Source organism: Leucopleurus acutus (assembly GCF_964270905.1).
Source record: "Leucopleurus acutus genome assembly, chromosome: 3".
Classification (NCBI taxonomy): Eukaryota; Metazoa; Chordata; class Mammalia; order Artiodactyla; family Delphinidae; genus Leucopleurus; species Leucopleurus acutus.
In genome coordinates this window covers 76831545-76851755 of record NC_139145.1, presented here as the reverse complement: position 1 = coordinate 76851755, position 20211 = coordinate 76831545, and the positions used below count along the sequence as shown (strand labels likewise).

The 20211-nt window shown below is 37.2% G+C and overlaps 2 pseudogenes across 2 annotated transcripts; both read right to left on the bottom strand.

Annotated features, from left to right (window-relative positions):
• Positions 1–2782: 2782 nt before the first annotated feature.
• LOC309959028 (bolA-like protein 2) lies at positions 2783–3041 on the bottom strand (annotated as a pseudogene). The gene has a single exon. The product of its transcript is annotated as a bolA-like protein 2 (transcript).
• A 5370-nt stretch (positions 3042–8411) lies between these two features.
• Positions 8412–19127, bottom strand: LOC309958927 (cytoskeleton-associated protein 2-like; annotated as a pseudogene). Its single transcript has 2 exons — positions 19054–19127; positions 8412–10460 (listed from the first exon to the last, which is right to left on the bottom strand). The product of its transcript is annotated as a cytoskeleton-associated protein 2-like (transcript).
• Between the last annotated feature and the right edge of the window lie 1084 nt (positions 19128–20211).

Below are 20211 nucleotides of genomic sequence, written 5' to 3'. Positions count from 1 at the left end.
TCTTTGAGCTTTTGTTTATTTTTTATATTTTTTAAAAGTATAGAAATACAGTGTACTCTTCAAAAACCTTTGAGCAATGCAGAAATACATATGGGAGAGTAGTAAATTTATTCTTTGATTGATGTTGTTAGAAATAGTCACTTGGGCTTATTTACTTTTAAGGAAATTTACTGACAACCTACGTAGGGAAACAGATGAAAAATAGCAAATATTGGAAAGGCATAAATATTTAAGATTCCAATGTTGGGAGTTGGAGGAAGTGGGGGGGAGGTCACTAGCTTGAGCCTATGCTGTATTCATCCCAGCATTCAGGCATGTCTGGAAAACTAATGGTTTAGGGCAGGTATTTATCAATTTATGTGGGAGAATGAGGAAACTTCTAATAAAGAATTAATTATAAGGCCAGCTAACTGAAGCAGACAGGTCAGTGATATAGAGAAAGTACTACAATTATAGTAAAGTAATTTCTCTCACATTAGCTTCCTGCCCAACATGACAAAATCATAAGGCAGTAGAATTGTAGGAAAAAAGAAGAGCAAGAACTAAAGAGACTTAGAGTTTAAGGCATCAGTGAATTTGTAGAATTTGTGTGGGGAAGTTCAGTAGCAAGTGGAGTCACTGGCTTTTGTGTAGAAATCAGTACCTGAACCTTGCATGTATAGCTACAATGTGGCCATTGGCATCTCAGGAGCTGGGATCACCATCCATACTCACAGTACTTACAATGCTTGAGGAGCTTAGGGGTGATCCAGACACAGCACTGTCGCCAATGTTTGAAACTACCAGCACTAATTGTGACTTGAGAAAATCACCCCCTGTATCAGTAGTCACCAACAAGTGAAACTTTGAGGTGGATCAAATTAATGATTTCTGCCAGTTGATAAATTGAAGGGAGGGCCCATTGAGGGAGGAGCTAAAACTGTCTTTGTAAGGCTCCCAGATACTTGGAAATCTGTGAATAAGGGATAAGAAGACACGATAAATCTCTTTTTATTGCTTTAACCTTAGTGGGAAAATGGTAGGTTGTATCTGAATGGACCCAAGTAGAAATTAGGATTGCATTGGGTGGTTCTCACTTCCCCTGTTCTTAGAGAGGTCAATGGTGATAAAAAAAAAAATTCAACTTTTCTATCTTCACAGAGCTTATTATGCAATGCCAGAACAAAATTTTAAAATAGAGCAATTTGACATGCCTCCAAGGAGAATGATAGACTTCAATTTGGATGCCAAAGTCAAACAGGGAATAGATTAGAATGAAGGAATGACAAATAATATCACTCTTTTCCTATTCAGCATGTGGACAGGCTAATTCGCAAGATGGAACATTTTTACTTGATGAGACCATGGGGAAGACTTCTCTGAAAATGATTATGTTTTCATTCTGGATTGCTGGGGAAATAAGCCAGCTGGAACAAGTCCACTCAACGCTTTCTAGTGGAAGGGCTGTATCCAAAAGTTTCCATGGTAATAGTAACCTTCATTTCTTTGCAAGAAGATTGCAACTTCTTATAGAACCCATTGTTTTCAGGTGTTAGTCGGCTATCATTCCCATAAAGCTCCTATAAAAACCAAGCACTAAAATCTTGGTGTCCGTGCAGTTTGTGTATCCTTTAACTGATAAGCAAGAATGAAAAGTATTGGAGGATTGGGGTCCCTTCACTGAAATAGAAACACACACTTTGTTCCAGCAAATCTCCCAGGCCCCAGCACTGTTCTTTGTGGAATAATTGGAAGATGGAGGATGATTGCCTTCTCTTATAAGCTCTATAGCTTTGTACATTTCCCCTTTTCCCAGTTAAGTCATTTCTTAATCCATACTGTAGCATTTATGGAATTTACCCCAAGCCCTAGTGTAAGACAAATGGTCACTAAAAGCAGCAGCATTTTGCACAATATTGAGAAAAGATCCCTAGTAAGGTAGTCATCATTGCTAGGCTATCTGTTAGCCATTTCTCTGGCTTTTTGTGTTAAGAGACTTCTTAGTGTGTTTGGATGGTGATGTGTCCATCACCAGGGAATGAGCTGTATTGGTCTGTGCCAACCATAGCAATTCCATGATCCTTTGCTAACAGTCATGGAAGCTCATGGTAGCTAAAAAGGAGTCTCACTGGAGTGCTTTTTATTAAGGTTTATCTTATGAATAAAAGAAAGGATGGTATAAGGTAAAGGCCCTATATGGCATCATCTACTTCTTTCCTGCTTGGTGTGCTGTTAAGAATATGATAGTTGGTACTACACCAGCTATGCTTTGCCCAGAAAACCCATCACTAACACCTGATAATGGTAAAATAGAAACTGGAAAGAATCTAGGTTCCAGTTGTTCAACCACTAAACCAAAGTTTATTGTGGACTTCTTTTTTTATACGGAATAAAGAAATATGATTCTTGCTTAAACCACCTTAGTCAAATATCCTTTCACTTGTAACTGAGAGACTCGAACTGAAATAGCTGCCTTACAACAAAGATGACCCACCCAGTGACTACAGTTTTAGAAAAAAGATTACTGTATAGGAGCCTTTATCCCATATTTAGGAACTGGATTTGAAAATTTGGAGTAGAAGAAAAAAAGAAAATGAGGAATTTAGAGCAATTGTGAAGGTTTATTTTTCCCCAAATAGTCTTGAAAATAATAAAGGAAGTGATAGTGAGTCAAGTGGTACCTTATTATTTCCTTCTTGCCTCTGTTATAAGAGAAATAGTTGAAGCATTTTATTTTATTTTACTTTATTTATATTTTGGGGGGCCTGATTCATAATTTAATAGGTGTGCTGGTCTGGGTCCCTTATTTCTGCTGCTCACAGGCCCACTGCTCTGGGGTCAGGGTTTTCTGCTCAAAGGCATGGATGTGCAGGAGCTCTTCTGCTAGGCAAGTGTTCACAAGCCAGTATCTCTGAAGCAGTGGCTTCCTCTTGAACTTGGCTGACACCACGAGGACTCGGAAGCTGGACATGCAACGTGGTAGTTGTGTCCTCCACTTCCATGAGCTCCACCTCCAGGTCCCACTGCAGCTTCTCCGGGAGGTACTCAATGCTGAGTTCCATCGTGGTAGCCTGGGGTGGGGGAGTGCAGCCCAGCTCGGACCTCTGCCACACTGCTTCCACCCTTACTAGCTGAGACATTTTTAAAAAATTCATGCTTTTTAACCTGGAATTGCATTTATACCAGAGGAGTGATTCAGCAATGCAAAGGGCAATGGGTATGAGTTAAATGGGTCTTGTGTTTATAGTATCATCGGGCTAAAATCAAGTTGTCAGCCGCTGATGTGATCTCTTTAGAAGCTAGAGTTCCTCTTACAAGATGAGTCAGATATTGGCAGAATTCATTTCCTTGTGGTTGTATGGGTGAGGTTTTCATTTTCTTCCTGGCTGACAGCTGGAAGTTGCAGTCAACTCCAAGAGATCACCTACATATTATCCTTGCACAACATAGCAATTTACTTTTTCAAAGCCAACAGAAGTACATCTCTCTGACATCTATACCCTCTTTTAAGAGCTTGCCTGCTTACTTAGGATAATATCCCCTTTGCTTAAATAAAAATCAGCTGATTAGGGCACTTAATTACATCTGTAAAATATGATCTTTTTTTTTTTTTTTTTGCGGTGTGCGGGCCTCTCACTGTTGTGGCCTTTCCCGTTGCAGAGCACAGGCTCTGGACACGCAGGTTCAGCGGCCATGGCTCACGGGCCCAGCTGCTCTGTGGCATGTGGGATCTTCCTGGACCAGGGCACAAACCCGTGTCCCCTGCATCGGCAGGCGGACTCTCAACCACTGTGCCACCAGGGAAGCCCAAAATATGATCATTTTACCATATAATGGAACCTAACTATGGGAATGCATCGTGTTTATAGGTCTCATGCACATTCAACCACAAAACCATATAAGGCATGTGCAGAATGAACCAGAAATCTTGGAGACCATCTTAGAATTCTGTCTACCACAATGTTGTCTTTATTATGTAGCTGAAGAAACTGAGGCTCAGAGAATTAAGTAATTTGCTCAAGTTACATAATCAGTAAATGCAGGACTATGATTAGAACTTCAGTCTCTCTGATTCTCAAGCCTATATTCTTTCTGTTTGTAGCTTCTGCTGAAGGAATTTGTAAACATCTAGCTGAACTTTTATAAAGAAACATTTCCTATAATTATCAATTCCATTAATAAATCCAGAAATAAAACATGTCAATATTCTTTTTATTTAACATATTGTCTTTTTTATCTTACATAGATCTATTTTTAGGCTTTTATAGTTTCCTTTATGAATTAATTATTTTAATGCAATTTTTAACAGAAGGTAGCTTTCTCAATTGTGAATTCTAATGGCAATGGTCTTTCGAAAGCCTATATCTCATACTTTAAGTATTATATAGTTGATTAATCTTCAATATAAGATTTATTCTCAATTTTTAAGAAAAGTTGACTATATTTGTCCAAATGAGAAGCAAGGTAATTAACAGTGATTATCAAACAGGGCTGGATTGAAATTACGATGTTATCGCTTACTAATTATGTTGTCTTGCCAGGTAAGTTACTTTTCTGGCCTAATTTCTTCTAAGTTGTTTATTTTTGGCCCTAAGAATTTATTAGGGTCAAAAATAAAAAATGTTAGATACTAAAGTGGTAAGGACAGATTTTAATCAGCAATAGGGGAATATGGAAAAGAGACTGGTATGAATTGAACTCAACTTTGATTTGTACAGAGGTGACCCAGCATTCTAAAGGGAGAATGAGGGAATAAGGAGGGAGGTGGGCAGAGTTCAGTAGAGCCAGGGAAGTGTAAAATTACAAGAAGCAGGAAGCAGGGGTTGGTCTATATGAAACCGATATGGTTTTGCTAACTAGAGTTTATAGAAGTTAGGCTCCTATCCTCCCATGGAGACTGGGAGACAGGGGCCCTATCTTCAGGTATTGGCTGGAACAAACTAAATTCTGTTGGCACCTTTGAGTTTTGGCAGGCATGAACTATTAGTGGAACCAGAATCATCCTAAGGATGTGGCCTTCAGCTGTTAGAAACTATGCTGGTATTCAAGTCTTTGATCAAGGTTCAAAGGTCAGATCAAGGTTGAGATCTAGTTGAGAAAGGGGTCAGAGGAGCCTAGCTAGAGTTTGTTCAAGGAGAGAATAATGTACCTAAATGTCTGACACAGATAAGCTACCTCAAATATTAGCTATTTTAAATCACACTTGCCATTTTTACTTTACTAGCAATTAAATTTTATTTTGTAATTTTAAGGTTTTTTTGCAATTATAAGCAATTAAAATTTCAATTAAAAGCAATTTTAAGTTTTAATTTTATTAACAAGACACAGTACAAAAGAAGACTTTACTACAGTAAGGACACATAAAATATAAAAACAAAAACACACTAGGCCAATTGACAAATATTTTTCTGTTTTTGAGTTGAAAAGAAAAGATAAAAATAAATTAATTTAATAGATACTTCCCAAGTATAGCTTTCTTACTCCACAAGCCTTTATAATTGTGATGACTATAATAGTAATTCTTTCCATTACCATTTTATTAATGGTATTCATTTTGATTCATTTGTATTTTTTATTCATAAAATCTTCCAGTTGCTCTGCTGCTTTTTAAAATGACTGTTCTTTTTGAAATAGTTGGCACCTTAAATAGGCCAATCTTTACAGAATTAAAAGCCCTGTATGTTTTAAGAAAAATGCCATCATTTTAATGCAGCAAAGGGAAAAATATATCATTGAATTCTGGTCTCGAAAATGTGATGATGAGCAGTGCTGAGCAGATCGTTGCATTCCTCCTCTTGCTCTCTATCACAAAATAATAACTTGCCAGGAGGCTGTGGCAGTTATTAATGTTTCATTTTGTTCCTAGATCCAAATTAAACCCCTGAAAAATATAAAACTATGAAGCTAAAGTTGAAATTCAGACATATAATCATATAATATATTTTTAGCATTATTTTAATACTTGTTTTAATATCTTAAACACAAGGAAAGCTCTTCAAGAATGAATTTGGACCTTTTCAGTAGAATCATATGATGTAATAGAATCATGCTATTACAGAATAAATCATCCATTTATTTTTCTGGAGGGACTTTGGGTCATCTAGCTGAACTTCTCTTTTTACAGGTGAAGAAACTGAAGGGAGCAGAGGTTAAGTGCTTTACTTAAGGCCAGCCAGACTCTCTGAGCTATGTTTTGTAGTTCCCAGTCTCCTCCTGTTCTTGCCCTCCCTACCGGGCTATCTATCACTCACTCTTCTTCTTTTTCTTACCTGATTTTTTTGTTTGTTTGTTTCTCCATCTTAGCTTTTTCCTCTGTATTTTCTGAGGAAAGAAACCAACAATGTTTACTACAGTAAACATTTAGACTGCAAGAATTTCAAATGCAGAGGAAATGCCTCGAGCCATAGAGCCCAGGGTATTGAGCAAGTCACATTGCAGAAGTGCATTTTCTGCAGAAGGTCTAAGCATAAATGCTAGAAAACAGTGCTTACATTAAATGTGAAAAGTAAGTCAAGTCACAATGCTTTTGAGTCCCTCACAGTTCTTCCTGTTTCTGAACTTCTCTTTCCAATTCTTCTTCCACAGGACAACCAATTGGCTTTCAAACATAATATATTGAGGATATACTATTTTAAAAATCTTAACAGACTTCCAATGTTTCTTATACATAAAACAAAAGAAAACAAAAACAAACCTCACAAACTTATCCACTGAGCACTGAAGTCCTTTCGGGTTACTATCTCTATTTTCAGGCTTGTCTCACATTTTGGCTTTCTCAGTTTCACAGTAAAGCCACCAGTTTCCTTGCCATTCCCTGGCAGCTGTTCCCTTCTCCAAAGGGAACTTTGTATATTTTCCTTTTCTACTTGCTGAGATCTTATTTATCTATTCATCCTTTAGCTTTCCTTTTCTTGAATTTGGATTGAGTTCTTCCTTTGACCTTCCTCCCTTCTCCAATGATATTTTTTAAATCTACATATTAATTATTTTCTAGTTATGATTATCCTTAATTTTTTCTTTTTTCAAAATTGCTAGTATGAAAGTTGAAATACAAAATAGTATTTATAACATATGATTCAGTATAAAGAATAAAAATACAAACACCCTTTTATTCACTACCTACCTTAAGGAAAAAAAAAACACAGAAAATAATCCAATACGTTGAGGTTTCTGAGGGTTCATTCCAGATCCCATCCTTCTCCTCTACTCACAGTGAAAAAAAATCACTAAGAGTATTAACTAATACTTTTTGAAACATTTACCACATAGGGTTGTACATCTAAACAGAATATTCTTTGGTTTTGCACAGTTTTGAAGTTCACAAAAATGGAATCATGTTGTATCTTCTTTTTTTTATTGTTATATAGATCTTTTCATTTATTGTATACGTATTAGGTACACAGTTAAAAGGAATAAAAACCCTACTCTCTAGAACATAAGACAATAAATAGAACAAAGATTGGCACTATTATACAAATGGAATTAGTGAACATAAATAAGTATGTGATTTTCAACCACATTCATATTATTCAGTTTTAAAACTATCTAATCTTTTACAATGACTAAATCCTTACTTGAAACTGTAGAGCTGGTAAAGGATGTATGTCATTTAAGTATTAGTTCAGAGACTTAACAAAACAATTTTACTGGTGGTATTTATTGTGGGGAGCAGAGACCTACTTACTGTGTATGACTATCATGTTTTAGGAAACATGATGAAGTTTTTATATTACAAGGAAGAGATCAAGTTTAAGTATTAGTTATTTTAGAAATACTACCTAAACTAGGATGACATTTATGAAATATTATATATTCCTTCTCTAACTCCCTTCTATTAGTCTATAAACTATATCAAGCGAAGCAATGGAAGTTAAAATTTTTAACATTTTAGATAGTCAAGTTAGAAAAGGACCTAAAGAAAGGAACTCAGATTTAAAGTTCTGAATGCCCACTAGGTTTGGCACCTTTTCTTTCTTCCAACAAAGTATCTTCTCTTAGAAATGGAGTATTTAGTTAACTATCCCTCTCGGGGACCTCGGCTACAATAAAAAAGAGGCCAAGAGACCACAGATGCAGACTCACTGGCTTTGCTGGAGAGTGACAATGAAGAACCAGGGGCAGAGTCCCAGGGACACAGGAGCCCACAGCAGTTTGGGCTACTAGAATTGGGTGACAAAACAAGCTAACTCTGTCTTCACAAAATTTACCTGTGTTAGAGAAAAAGTCAGTCTATTGAGATTGACAAGGTAGGATTAGCTTTCCGACTCACAGAAGGCAACACCTGCTTTAGAGTGGACATTAGTAAGAGTTCTGACTGTTGTGAATACTTAGGTACTCGGCAACTCCTGACCTAAGGGACATGCAAAGACACAACAAACCAACCAACCAACCAAACGCCCTCGGAATAATACAACCCCACTCCTATCAGAGCTTCACTTCTCTGAGTACATGCGGCACACAAAACTTCAGTTTCACTTCCCAACTCTGTTAACTGTTCCAGTGAAGACACACAAGGATAATGGTCTTTTAACATATCTGGCAATTTAGAAGTCTTCTCTTGAAGACGTTGTGAACGTCTAACTGGTGTGAGAAACTTTAGCTCTTTAAATGCAGAATTGGTTTTGTTAAACTGCATCTTTTTTTCACAATTTGCAAGTATGGAGAAGTAGACACATTATATTTAATTAAGCAACCTGCCCTAGTTTCTGTATTGGGGGTTTTAATATCACTGGTTGGATCTTTTGTTTTGTCATCTTGCTCTTTTTCACAACCTTGAAATACCACATTCCTAGGATGCTTATTTTCTATTTCTGGTTTTTCTGACCCCAGATTAACACTTATATCATCAATGGTGTTTTCTTGGATTTGTTCCTTGGTTGCACAAGCCTCCTAAATATTTTCTCCAAATTTAACTTTTTCTTGACTCTTCATTGTCAGAATGTCAACAATGGCATGTCGCATATCTTCAGTAGGCTGAGCTCCTGCCAGAATGGCCTTCTCATAGATTGCAAAAATATTTTCAATAGACTTGTAAGTGGTTCAATATGCGCTAGGCATATCCAATATTTAACATGTTTTTTGGCATCTGGAATATTTTTAATCAGGTCATTCAGTGTAACCATTACTTCTTCTTTTGGACATCCCTCATTAATCAGGTGTAGGCATTCAGAAAATGTCTTGTTTACTTTTCCAGTAAACAATCGTTGTTCATCTTCTTCTGCCATGGTAGTCCAGAAGGACCAACTAGTTTTTCATTTTGTGCTTCGGGCTCAGGCTGGGTAACCACTGAGCTCGGAGGCCTTTTCATCACTCTTCCTTTGCCAGCTTTCCACTCACTCAGACGAGCCTTTCTCTCCTCTGCAGTTTCTCTGGGCTGAGTCCATCTACTATCAATAGCTGCTTTCACCATGGTAGGTCTGTGGTGGTCAATGCTTTTTGACTTTTCTGTCAGTTTAGTATTAGAAGACAAAGCAGGTCTGGCTACCATTTCAGATGTCATGCTTCTTGATAGTGTCTTATTTCTTTTTATGTCCTGAGAAGAACTGGTTTTGATAATAGACGAAAATGTATTTAACTGTAATAATTCTTTCTCTCGAGGCCCTTGCCAAACTGTAACACTGGCAGACTGATGCCTTGTTTCATGGCATCCTGGTTATTACTTTGGTGACTGCTAATAGAAGGTTGTACAAGTTGACTGCTCTGAGATGTAGTGCTCACAAATTTAGTGGCAGTCGTCATATGTGAGGCTCTATCACTTTTCACTGGTACACTGCTGGCATGTACAGGCTGAGACTTTGTGGCTTTAGAGACAGTAGCTGAAAGTTTCTTCATTGTTGCAGAACTCTCATCTTTGACTTGTAGAGGTTTTCTAAAGGAATTGATCTTAGACTGAACAATTTGGCTATGATAAGATCCAAGCACAGGTTTCTTGGGCATTTGGGCATGTCAGCACCTTGCTTTGGTTTCTCTGTAGTCATTTGTTTCTTTTTACTGTTGTTTTTAAGGTGAAATGCTTGGCTTAACATCATATGTTGACTTTGGGGGTCATCTTTAATTGGTAACAATGGCAGAGTTTGATTATTATCCTCAAAATTAGGTGTATCAATTGCTATAGTTGAATTGGTTAATTCATTAGAAGCTTTTAAAGGAATACAGTTTTTTTCCATTGTTATATTATTCTTGATCCCTGTAAGTCTACCGACATTCTCTTTATCAACCACTTTTGCCTTAAGTTTCAGAACTTTTGTCTCTTCTTCGATCTGGCCTTCAGATGTCTTCACTCTCTGGTCTCTACCACTGGACAATATCTGATTTTCCTGTTTGTATGCAAAAAGTTTTTCTTTTTAACAGATGCTCCTTGAGTTTTTGTCTTCTTTGCTCTCTGAACAGCAGACTGGGCCCTCTGACTCGGGGGCAGCTGCAGGTCCTGGGGAACGGCTGGGGTGCTTATCGCAGCTCCAGGCAGGGGGATGCGTCTCCAGCTCAACCACCACAGACTCCCTCAAGCCAGCGCAGCTGCACGCTGCCCATATTGTATCTTCTAACTTGCTTTTTTTCTCTCACCATTCTGTTCCTGAGATTCATCCACTTTGATGTTAAGGCATGATTTATTTATATCAGTACTGTATATTATTGTAGCATATGACTATACCACAAGTTATTTATCCATTCTCCAGCTGATATTTTTATGTGGAGTAGATACTACAAATGTTCTCATTCTATGTCTATGTCCAATCTCCTCTGACCTGATATTGAACTTGATACAAAAATTATATGATCATCTTAATAGATACAGGGAAAGCATTTGACAAAATTCAACATCCAGTCACAATAAAAACTCTTAACAAATTAGGCATAGAAAGGACATATCTTAACATAATAAAAGCTGTCTATAACAGGCCCACAGTTAACGTCATACTCAGTGGTGAAAGGTTGAAAAATTTTCCACTAAGGTAGGGAAACCACTCTCACCACTCTTATTCAACATAATATTGGAAGTCCTAGCTAAAGCAATCAGGCAAGAAAAAAATAAAAAAAGTATCAGAATTGGAAAGGAAGAAATAGAATAGTCTCTATTTGCAGATGGCATGATTTTATAGATAAAAAAATCCTAAAGACTCAACCAAAAAACTGTTAGATCTAATCAATGAATTCAGTACATTTTCAGGATACAAAATAACATACAAAAATCAGTAGCCGAGAGGGGGAAGATGGTGGAAGAGTAAGACGCGGAGATCACCTTCCTCCCCACAGATACATCAGAAATACATCTACACGTGGAACAACTCCTACAGAACACCTACTGAACGCTGGCAGAAGACCTCAGACCTCCCAAAAGGCAAGAAACTCCCCACATACCTGGGTAGGGCAAAAGAAAAAAGAATAAACAGAGACAAAAGGATAGGGACAGGACCTGCACCAGTGGGAGGGAACTGTGAAGGAGGAAAGGTTTCCACACACTAGGAAGCCCCTTCGCGGGCGGAGACTGCGGGTGGCGGAGGGGGAAGCTTTGAAGCCGTGGAGGAGAACACAGCAACAGAGGTGCTGAAGGCAAAGCGGAGAGATTCCCGCACAGAGGATCGGTGCCGACCGGCACTCACCAGCCCGAGAAGCTTGTCTGCTCACCTGCCGGGGCGGGCGGGGGCTGGGAGCTGAGGCTTGGGCTTCGGTTGGAGTGCAGGGAGAGGACTGGGGTTGGTGGCGTGAACACAGCCTGCAGGGGTTTAGTGCGCCACGGCTAGCCGGGAGGGAGTCCGGGGAAAAGTCTGGAGCTGCCGAAGAGGCAAGAGACTTTTTCTTCCCTCTTTGTTTCCTGGTGCGCGAGGAGAGGGGATTAAGAACACTGCTTAAAGGAGCTCCAGAGACGGGCGCAAGCCGCAGCTAACAGCGCGGACCCCAGAGACGGGCATGACACGCTAAGGCTGCTGCTGCCACCACCAAGAAGCCTGTGTGCAAGCACAGGTCACTCTACACACCTCCCTCCTGGGGAGCCTGTACAGCCCGCCACTGCCAGGGTCCCAGGATCCAGGGACAACTTCCCCGGGAAAACACATGGCACGCCTCAGCCTGGTGCAACGTCTTCTGCCGCCGCAGGCTCGCCCCGCACTCCGTGCCCCTCCCTCCCCCCGGCCTGAGTGCGCCAGAGCCCCCGAATCAGCGGCTCCTTTAACCCCTTCCTGTCTGAGCGAAGAACAGACGCCCTCTGGTGACCTACACGCAGAGGCGGGGCCAAATCCAAAGCTGAGCCCTGGGAGCTGTGCGAACAAAGAAGAGAAGGGAAATCTCTCCCAGCAGCCTCAGGAGCAGTGAATTAAATCTCCGCAATCAACTTGATGTGTGAGATTTTGTATATATAGCTTTGCTTTCACCATTTGTCTTAGGGTCCTATCTGTCCATTTTATTTATTTTTTAACTTAAAAAACATTTTTTTCTTAATAATTATTTTTTATTTTAATAACTTTATTTTATTTTACCTTACTTTATTTTATCCTCTTCCTTCCTTCCTCCCTCCCTCCCTCCCTCTCTCTTTCTTTCTTTCTTTCTTTCTTTCTTTCTTTCTTTCTTTCTTTCTTTCTTTCTTCTTTTTCTCCTTTTATTCTGAGCCGTGTGGATGAAAGACTCTTGGTGCTGCAACCAGGAGTCAGTGCTGTGCCTCTGACGTGGGAGAGCCAACTTCAGGACACTGGTCCACAAGAGACCTCCCAGCTCCATGTAATATCAAATGGCGAAAATCTCCCAGAGATCTCCATTTCAACACCAACACCCAACTTCACTTAATGACCAGCAAGCTACAGTGCTGGACACACTATGCCAGACAACTAGCAAGACAGGACCACAACCCCACTCATTAGTAGAGAGGCTGTCTAAAATCATAATAAGGCCACAGACACCCCAAAACACACCACCAGATGTGGACCTGCCCACCAGAAAGACAAGATCCAGCCTCATCCACCAGAACACAGGCACTAGTCCTCTCCACCAGGAAGCCTACACAACCCACTGAACCAACTTTAGCCACTGGGGACAGACACCAAAAAAAACCTGGGAACTATGAACCTTCAACCTGCAAAAAGGAGACCCCAAACACAGTAAGATAAGCAAAATAAGAATAAAGAAAAACACACAGCAGATGAAGGAGCAAGATAAAAACCCACCAGACCTAACAAATGAAGAGGAAATAGGCAGTCTACCTGAAAAAGAATTCAGAATAATGATAGTAAAGATGATCCAAAATCTTGGAAATAGAATAGACAAAATGCAAGAAACATTTAACAAGGACCTAGAAGAACTAAAGATGAAACAAGCAATGATGAACAACACAATAAATGAAATTAAAAATACTCTAGAAGAGATCAATAGCAGAATAACTGAGGCAGAAGAATGGATAAGTGACCTGGAAGATAAAATAGTGGAAATACCTACTGCAGAGAAGAATAAAGAAAAAAGAATGAAAAGAACTGAGGACAGTCTCAGAGACCTCTGGGACAACATTAAACGCACTAACATTCGAATTATAGGGGTCCCAGAAGAAGAAGAGAAAAAGAAATGGACTGAGAAAATATTTGAAGAGATTATAGTTGAAAACTTCCCTAGAAGTTTCAAACTAGAAAGCTTCTGCACAGCAAATCATCAACAAAGTGAAAAGACAACCTATGGAATGGGAAAAAATTATATGTAAACCATATATCTGATTAGAGAATAATACCCCAAATATATAGAGAACTCATACAAATCAGTAGCAAATAAACCAAACAATTAAAAAATGGGCAAAGAACCTGAATAGACATTTCTCCAAAGAAGATATAAGAAAGGCCAGCAGGCACATGGAAAAATGCTCAACATTACTAGTAAGTAAGGAAATGCATATTAAAAGCACAATAGGACATCACCTCACACTTGTTAGAACAGCCATCATAAAAAATAAAAGAGATAACAAGTGCTGGTATGGATGAGGAGAAAAGGGTTTGGTGGGATTATAGATTGGTATAGCCACTGCAAAACAATATGGATGATCCTCAAAAAATTAAAAATATAATTGTCATATTATCCAGCAATTCCACTTCTGAGAATATATATGAAGAAAATAAAAACTCTAACTCAAAAGATATCTTTACTCCCATATTCATAGCGGCATTATTTACAATAGCCCAGAGATGGAAACAACCTAAGGTGTACATCTATAGATAAAATGAATAAAGAAGTTTGCATTTCTCTAATAATTAGTGACATTAAGCATCTTTTCATGTGCCTGTTGGCCATCTGTATGTCTTCTTTTTCTATTTAGGTCTTCTGCCAATTTTTTGATTTTTTAAAAAATTTTATTAAGCTGTATGAACTGTTTGTATATTTTGAAATTTAATCCCTTGTCAGTAGCATCATTTGCAAATATTTTCTCCCATTCTGTGGGTTGTCTTTTATTTTGTTTATGGTTTTCTTTGTTGTGGAAAAGCTTTTAAGTTAATTTGGTCCCATTTGTTTATTTTTGGTTTTGTTTCCATTACTCTAGGAGAGGGATCCAAAAAAGTATTGCTGTGATTTATGTCAAAGAGTGTTCTGCCTGTGTTTTCCTCTAGGAGTTTTATAGTATCTGGTGTTTCATTTAGGTCTTTAATGCATTTTGAGTTTATTTTTGTGTACGGTGTCAGGGAGTGTTCTAATTTCATTCTTTTACATATAGCTGTACAGTTTTCCCAGCACCACTTATTGAAGAGACTATCTTTTCTCCATTGTACATTCTTGCCTCTTTTTTCATAGATTAATTGACCATAAGTGCATGGTTTTATTTCTGGGCTTTCTATCCTGGTCCATTGATTTATATATCTCTTTTTGTGCCAGTACCATACTGTTTTGATGATTGTAGCTTTATAGTATAGTCTGAAGCCAGGGTGCCTGACTCCTCCAGCTCCATTTTTCTTTCTCAAGATTGCTTTGGCTATTCAGGTTCTTTTGTGTTTCCATACAAATTTTTAAGTTATTTGTTCTAGTCCTATGAAAAATATCATTGGTAATTTGATAGGGATTACATTGAATCTGTAGATTGCTTTTGGTAGTATAGTCATTTTGACAATATTGATTCTTCTAATCCAATAACATGGTATTTCTCTCCATCTGTTTGTGTCATCTTTGATTTCTTTCATCAGTATCTTATAGTTTTTTGAGTACAGGTCTTTTGTCTCCTTAGGTAGGTTTATTCCTAGGTATTTTATTCTTTTTGATACAGTGGTCACTGGGATTGTTTCCTTAATTACTTTTTCTGATCTTTTGTTGTTAGTGTATGGGAATGCAAGAGATTTCTTTATTAATTTTGTATCCTGCAACTTTACCAAATTTATTGATGAGCTCTAGTAGTTTTCTGGTAACATCTTTGAAAGTTGCTATGAGTGTCAAATTTAAATGTTCCCACCATAACAATTGAAATCACAAAATGGAAGTCTTGTGAGTTTAAGGGTGTGCTAACTAACCTTATTGTGGTAACATTTTGCTATATATATATATATATATATATATATATATATATATATATATATATATATATGTGCATGTATAAATCATCTCATTGTATACCTTAAACTTACATAATATTTTAAGTCAATTATACCACAATAAACCTGGAAAGAACATTGTAGAACATATGTATTCTAGATATTTGCTATTTGCTTGTCCTTTTTCTGCCTTTCATCCTCTACAAACTCATATTTCAAATTTAGGACCAGTTTAAGTTTCCCCCAGTGAGTTCACTCTAAAAGCATCAGAGTGGTGTGTAAGTGTTACTTGTTTCACAGAGGAAATGGGGGAGAAATTTATATATCGACTTAAAAATTGTATGAGACATTTTACTTTCCTGTATTCCTTTTTGCCTCTGCTGTCCCCAGGCACTTCCTTATGTTAGCTCAGTTTCTACACAGTGCCCAGCCACATGGTCTGTCTCCATTTCTTCCCAGAATGCCTTTCTGGCCTCTTTCTCTGTTAGGCTACTCTGATCCAGTTCCTGCCTTCCAAATTGCATAACCACACAAAATTCCATTTCTTTTTCTTCCTTTAGTTTCACTTTGGAAATGCATTGATTCAGGTCTTTTTTTTTTGCGCATACTTTAATTGCATGAACTTTAATTGAAGAATATTCATGTCCATTCTAAGAAAATGCCAACCCTAAAAACGAAAATCCTGAACACAGTACTTTTAGTTTAGTTTTTTTTTAATTGAAATGGAACAAATTGAAAGGAAAAAATTTGTTCCAGATGTTTGAAGAAAGCATGTGTGATTTTGTTGACTGTTTTCTTTATAAATACTTTTGAAAGAAATTCATTTCCAGGTAGCATGTAGTCATAATGAATGACTTCAAAAATATGTGCTTAAACATTAAGACTAATTTGGTATTACCAAAAGCATCATGGCCACAAATTCCCAATGTGTATTTAACAGTAAGGTAGAAAATTCACAGAAAATACACATCTGACGGATTCACATACCATGCCCATAAACAGAGGCACAGACCCAAACACATACATAAATGCTCCACACCCCATACAAATACTTCCTTTCAACCATACTACATTGTCTCAGCTCACTCGGTTTTCTTTTTCTATCAACCCCAGTTATTTTGAACAATTTCTAAAATTCTTGCCAATATTTTCCTCTCACGGAAAGGCTCACAGGATTGACTGTGGTGTCCTGTCCTGGCTTCACTCTCTTCCTGGGTCTCGCAGGTTATCTGTGGCAAGAGTATTAATTTAACAGCCACGAGCCCTTTCACTGTGTAGTTGCATCTTTCGTGCCAGAGGCACAGGCTCTTCTCAGGCAGAATCATGAGTGTGGCCTGAGCTATAATTTGTATGTGATATTTGTCCATTTTATTTCTGTTACATTAAAAAATAGATTCAAATCAAGGATGTTTTCATTCTGTGTTTAAATATTTGTTCACATATCCAAGTATCCAAGTATATTCAGTCTTTTTCTTTTTTTTTAAACATACAGTGCTATAACCTGCAACAATGGCACACATAAAACTCTAACTATATGTTATTCCCTTAACTAAATATACCAAGAATAAAGACACTACCAGCAATTTACAGGAATATAAGAATGAACTTAGTGAAGGCAGAATGAACTGTGTGCACATTTACACGAGCATAGCACTCATCATTTTGCGGCCTCTAGGAAACTGGTTGGGAAGAGAACAAACACTTTTTAGATATTAAGAGTTAATTCAAATTAAATCAGCTTCTCCAGAAGTATGATGTGTTCACATTGGACTTCATGTTGCTTTTCACTATTTCAATATGAGATATGTCCCTGTATGTGTCTTTACTCATAGTTCTTTCCAATTGCTATATGTATATAATTATATATTGGTCACATTCATTTTCTAGAATTTCATATAAATATATTGCTGGAAAGCCATCTCTCCCAAAACAGGTAACCATTATTTATCTTTCAAATTGTTTTTCAGCAAGGAGTTACTGAAGAGACTTTCTCTCTATAAATACAGAAACAGAAAGTTATTGTTTAGGTGCACCAGGCGTGCTGTATTCTCTCAACCTTATGCTATTACAGAGATACTACAGTTAGATAGTGGAACAATGCAACTTCCAGTTTGACTAAAACATTTTAAAGAAAAGAGTATTTTTAATGAAGTAGCTATTAAAAAATTGCCATTCAATTATGGGCAAAATCCTAAGGTAATATTTGTGTTCCACAAAGGAATCTGTGATTAGGCAAATTCCTGAACTAACATTTGATATTCATCATGTCACTTAATTCTGAGCCACATTCTTTCTTCTCAAGTGAGTGATGATGAAAAGAAACCAAAGTCTTTTTTTTAATATATCCATTAATAGTTGAATTATACACAAATTGATTTGAATTTGTCTCATCCCTAAATTATGAGTTTAGTTGAAGTTTCTAAGAGTAGAATTGTTGAACATATATAATATTTGCTTGGTCACTACACCTTCTGAAATGTTCTCTGTGCATATGGGTGCTGGTGTATTGAACTCCTTACCATAGGCAATTTCTGATGTCTTAAGAAATGTTAAACAATTTGTGGGGCAGATGGTATTTCCACACGTGGCTTAGAAAAGCATTGTACTTCTGACATATGGGCCTGTTCTGATTTTAAAGGAGAGGAAGGTTTTTATGATTTTATTTTTATGGACACATTTAATTATATATCAAGGGGATCTACCACACACATTTTCACAGAGGGCATTACACAGTTTTATAGCGTGCCTTCAGCTTCCTAAAAAGTTACCAATATCACAATTACAGTAAAATTACTGTGCAATTATAACAACAGCTTCTTTAAACACTATTTGTAGATGTAAAATTGTTTTTATGAGTAATACGTAACATTACTATCTCATTTTAGAAATCTATATTGAATAAAGCCCATTTGCCAATATTAAGTTTCATTCATATAAATTCTCTTTTGAAGAAACACATGTTTAAGTTAAAAATATTCCTCCTGCATTCATAACTAGAGGATAAAGCTCATCAATATGAACAAACTCTAAAAATAGATATTTAAATAAAAGTAAAGATGAAGTACTGATTTCTACTCTTTTCATTATTATATCTGTTACTGGCTTTACATCCTGTGTTGTGTTCTGGTAATGGTGCTGGATCAAAAAAGTTCTTACTTAAGTTTAAATACATGTGTAAAGCACATGTATTTTTCTTTTCTCTGAATACATTTTGATTGAAAAATAACATAAGAAAAACAAGCCTGCCACTCATATTTGCAAGGCCTGCTACAAAAACACAAACAGAGGCCCACATTTCAAAATCTAAATATTTAAAAATTACAGATCTAGCTAATAAATTGCTAAATTAAAAAGTTATATTTTCTCTCAACAAAAATACCTTTATACTGACAAAATGAACACTATATGTAAAGTCTAATTTTATATGACTAAGAGTCAGCACAATGCCAAAGATGACTGTATTGAAATATTATTTAGCATGTTGATGATCTAACCATATTAGTAAAAAATATAAAATGTAAAATTCACATATGTATTATAATACATAACATATTGTATGTAATTTATTTTTCTTGTCTTGTTTGGTGACTACCATTCGATATGCAGACCTAATCTTCTTCCATAGTGCACTCCACCTTCCCCATCAGCTTTGCCTGGTATCCCCATGTTCAAAGCTCTTTTGGTCAGCATCTCTAGAGAGAGCAAACTTTGTTCTAGAATTCCTTTGGAGTCCAAGAGGGGTTAAAATGTTCCAGATTCAGGACTATGAAAATCTTCACCTTTGACCTCTCTTCTGGATGCTTGTCTTTAGAGGTACCCATTGGCTCCAGTTGCTGAGTTCCAAAGTTCTTAATAAATACATAGAACAAAGTTCTTAATAAATACATAGGGCAAAGTGTTCTTATGTTTTGATATGAAATAGGTTTATTTGTGTTAATTTTAAGTAATCTGCAGTTTGTTTTGATTTCATCTTCAGTCATGAGTTACTTGGAAGAGTTTTGATGTCCATTTGGTTAATTTTCAGTTACATAGAAGCAAAGGCTAGAGGTGGGTTGGTTGTGAAAGTGGTGGAGAGACATGGAGATCTTTGTTGTACAGGTTTCTGGGTGAAAGCAAGAGGAGAGTCCACTCTTTCTCAACCACTTGATCTGGTGGAAATTTTGCCCATCAGAGCTCCTGACACCCAGTAGGTCTCCCCAAAGCCTTCCAAAGGACTGAATGCAGGAGAGAGACTAGTTCTTTAATTTTCTGTACACATAAGATGTCTTCTGGCATGCACAGGCTGGGAATTCACAGGCAACCACAGAGTCTGTGGTCTTCACCTCAGGATCGAATCCACATTTCATATTCCTCCATCCAAATGGACCAGATAGTCTGGCACCTGTATCCTGGAGAATTCATGTCTTCAGATCTATACATATTATCTTCAGAATTTATCAGAAAGATTATTTTAGTTGTATGGAATTGTAGCAAAGAATGGGAGAAAAAATCAACAGCAATGTGTGCTCAGATTGCTGTATAAAGTGGCAATTGAAATGCATGCCTAATTGAAGAACACAATCTAGGTGAGTTACATTAGTACAAATTTTATACTAAAGTCCAGTAGACAAAACCAGAAAATGGCATATTAGCAAGCTTACCACTGAAACCTCCTTGGGAGAGCACTACATTGGAGATACAAAGAGTTTTAGTGACTCCAACAAAGCTAGTTATTTCTTCACCTGGGGATCAGATTACTGTGTTTGTTTCT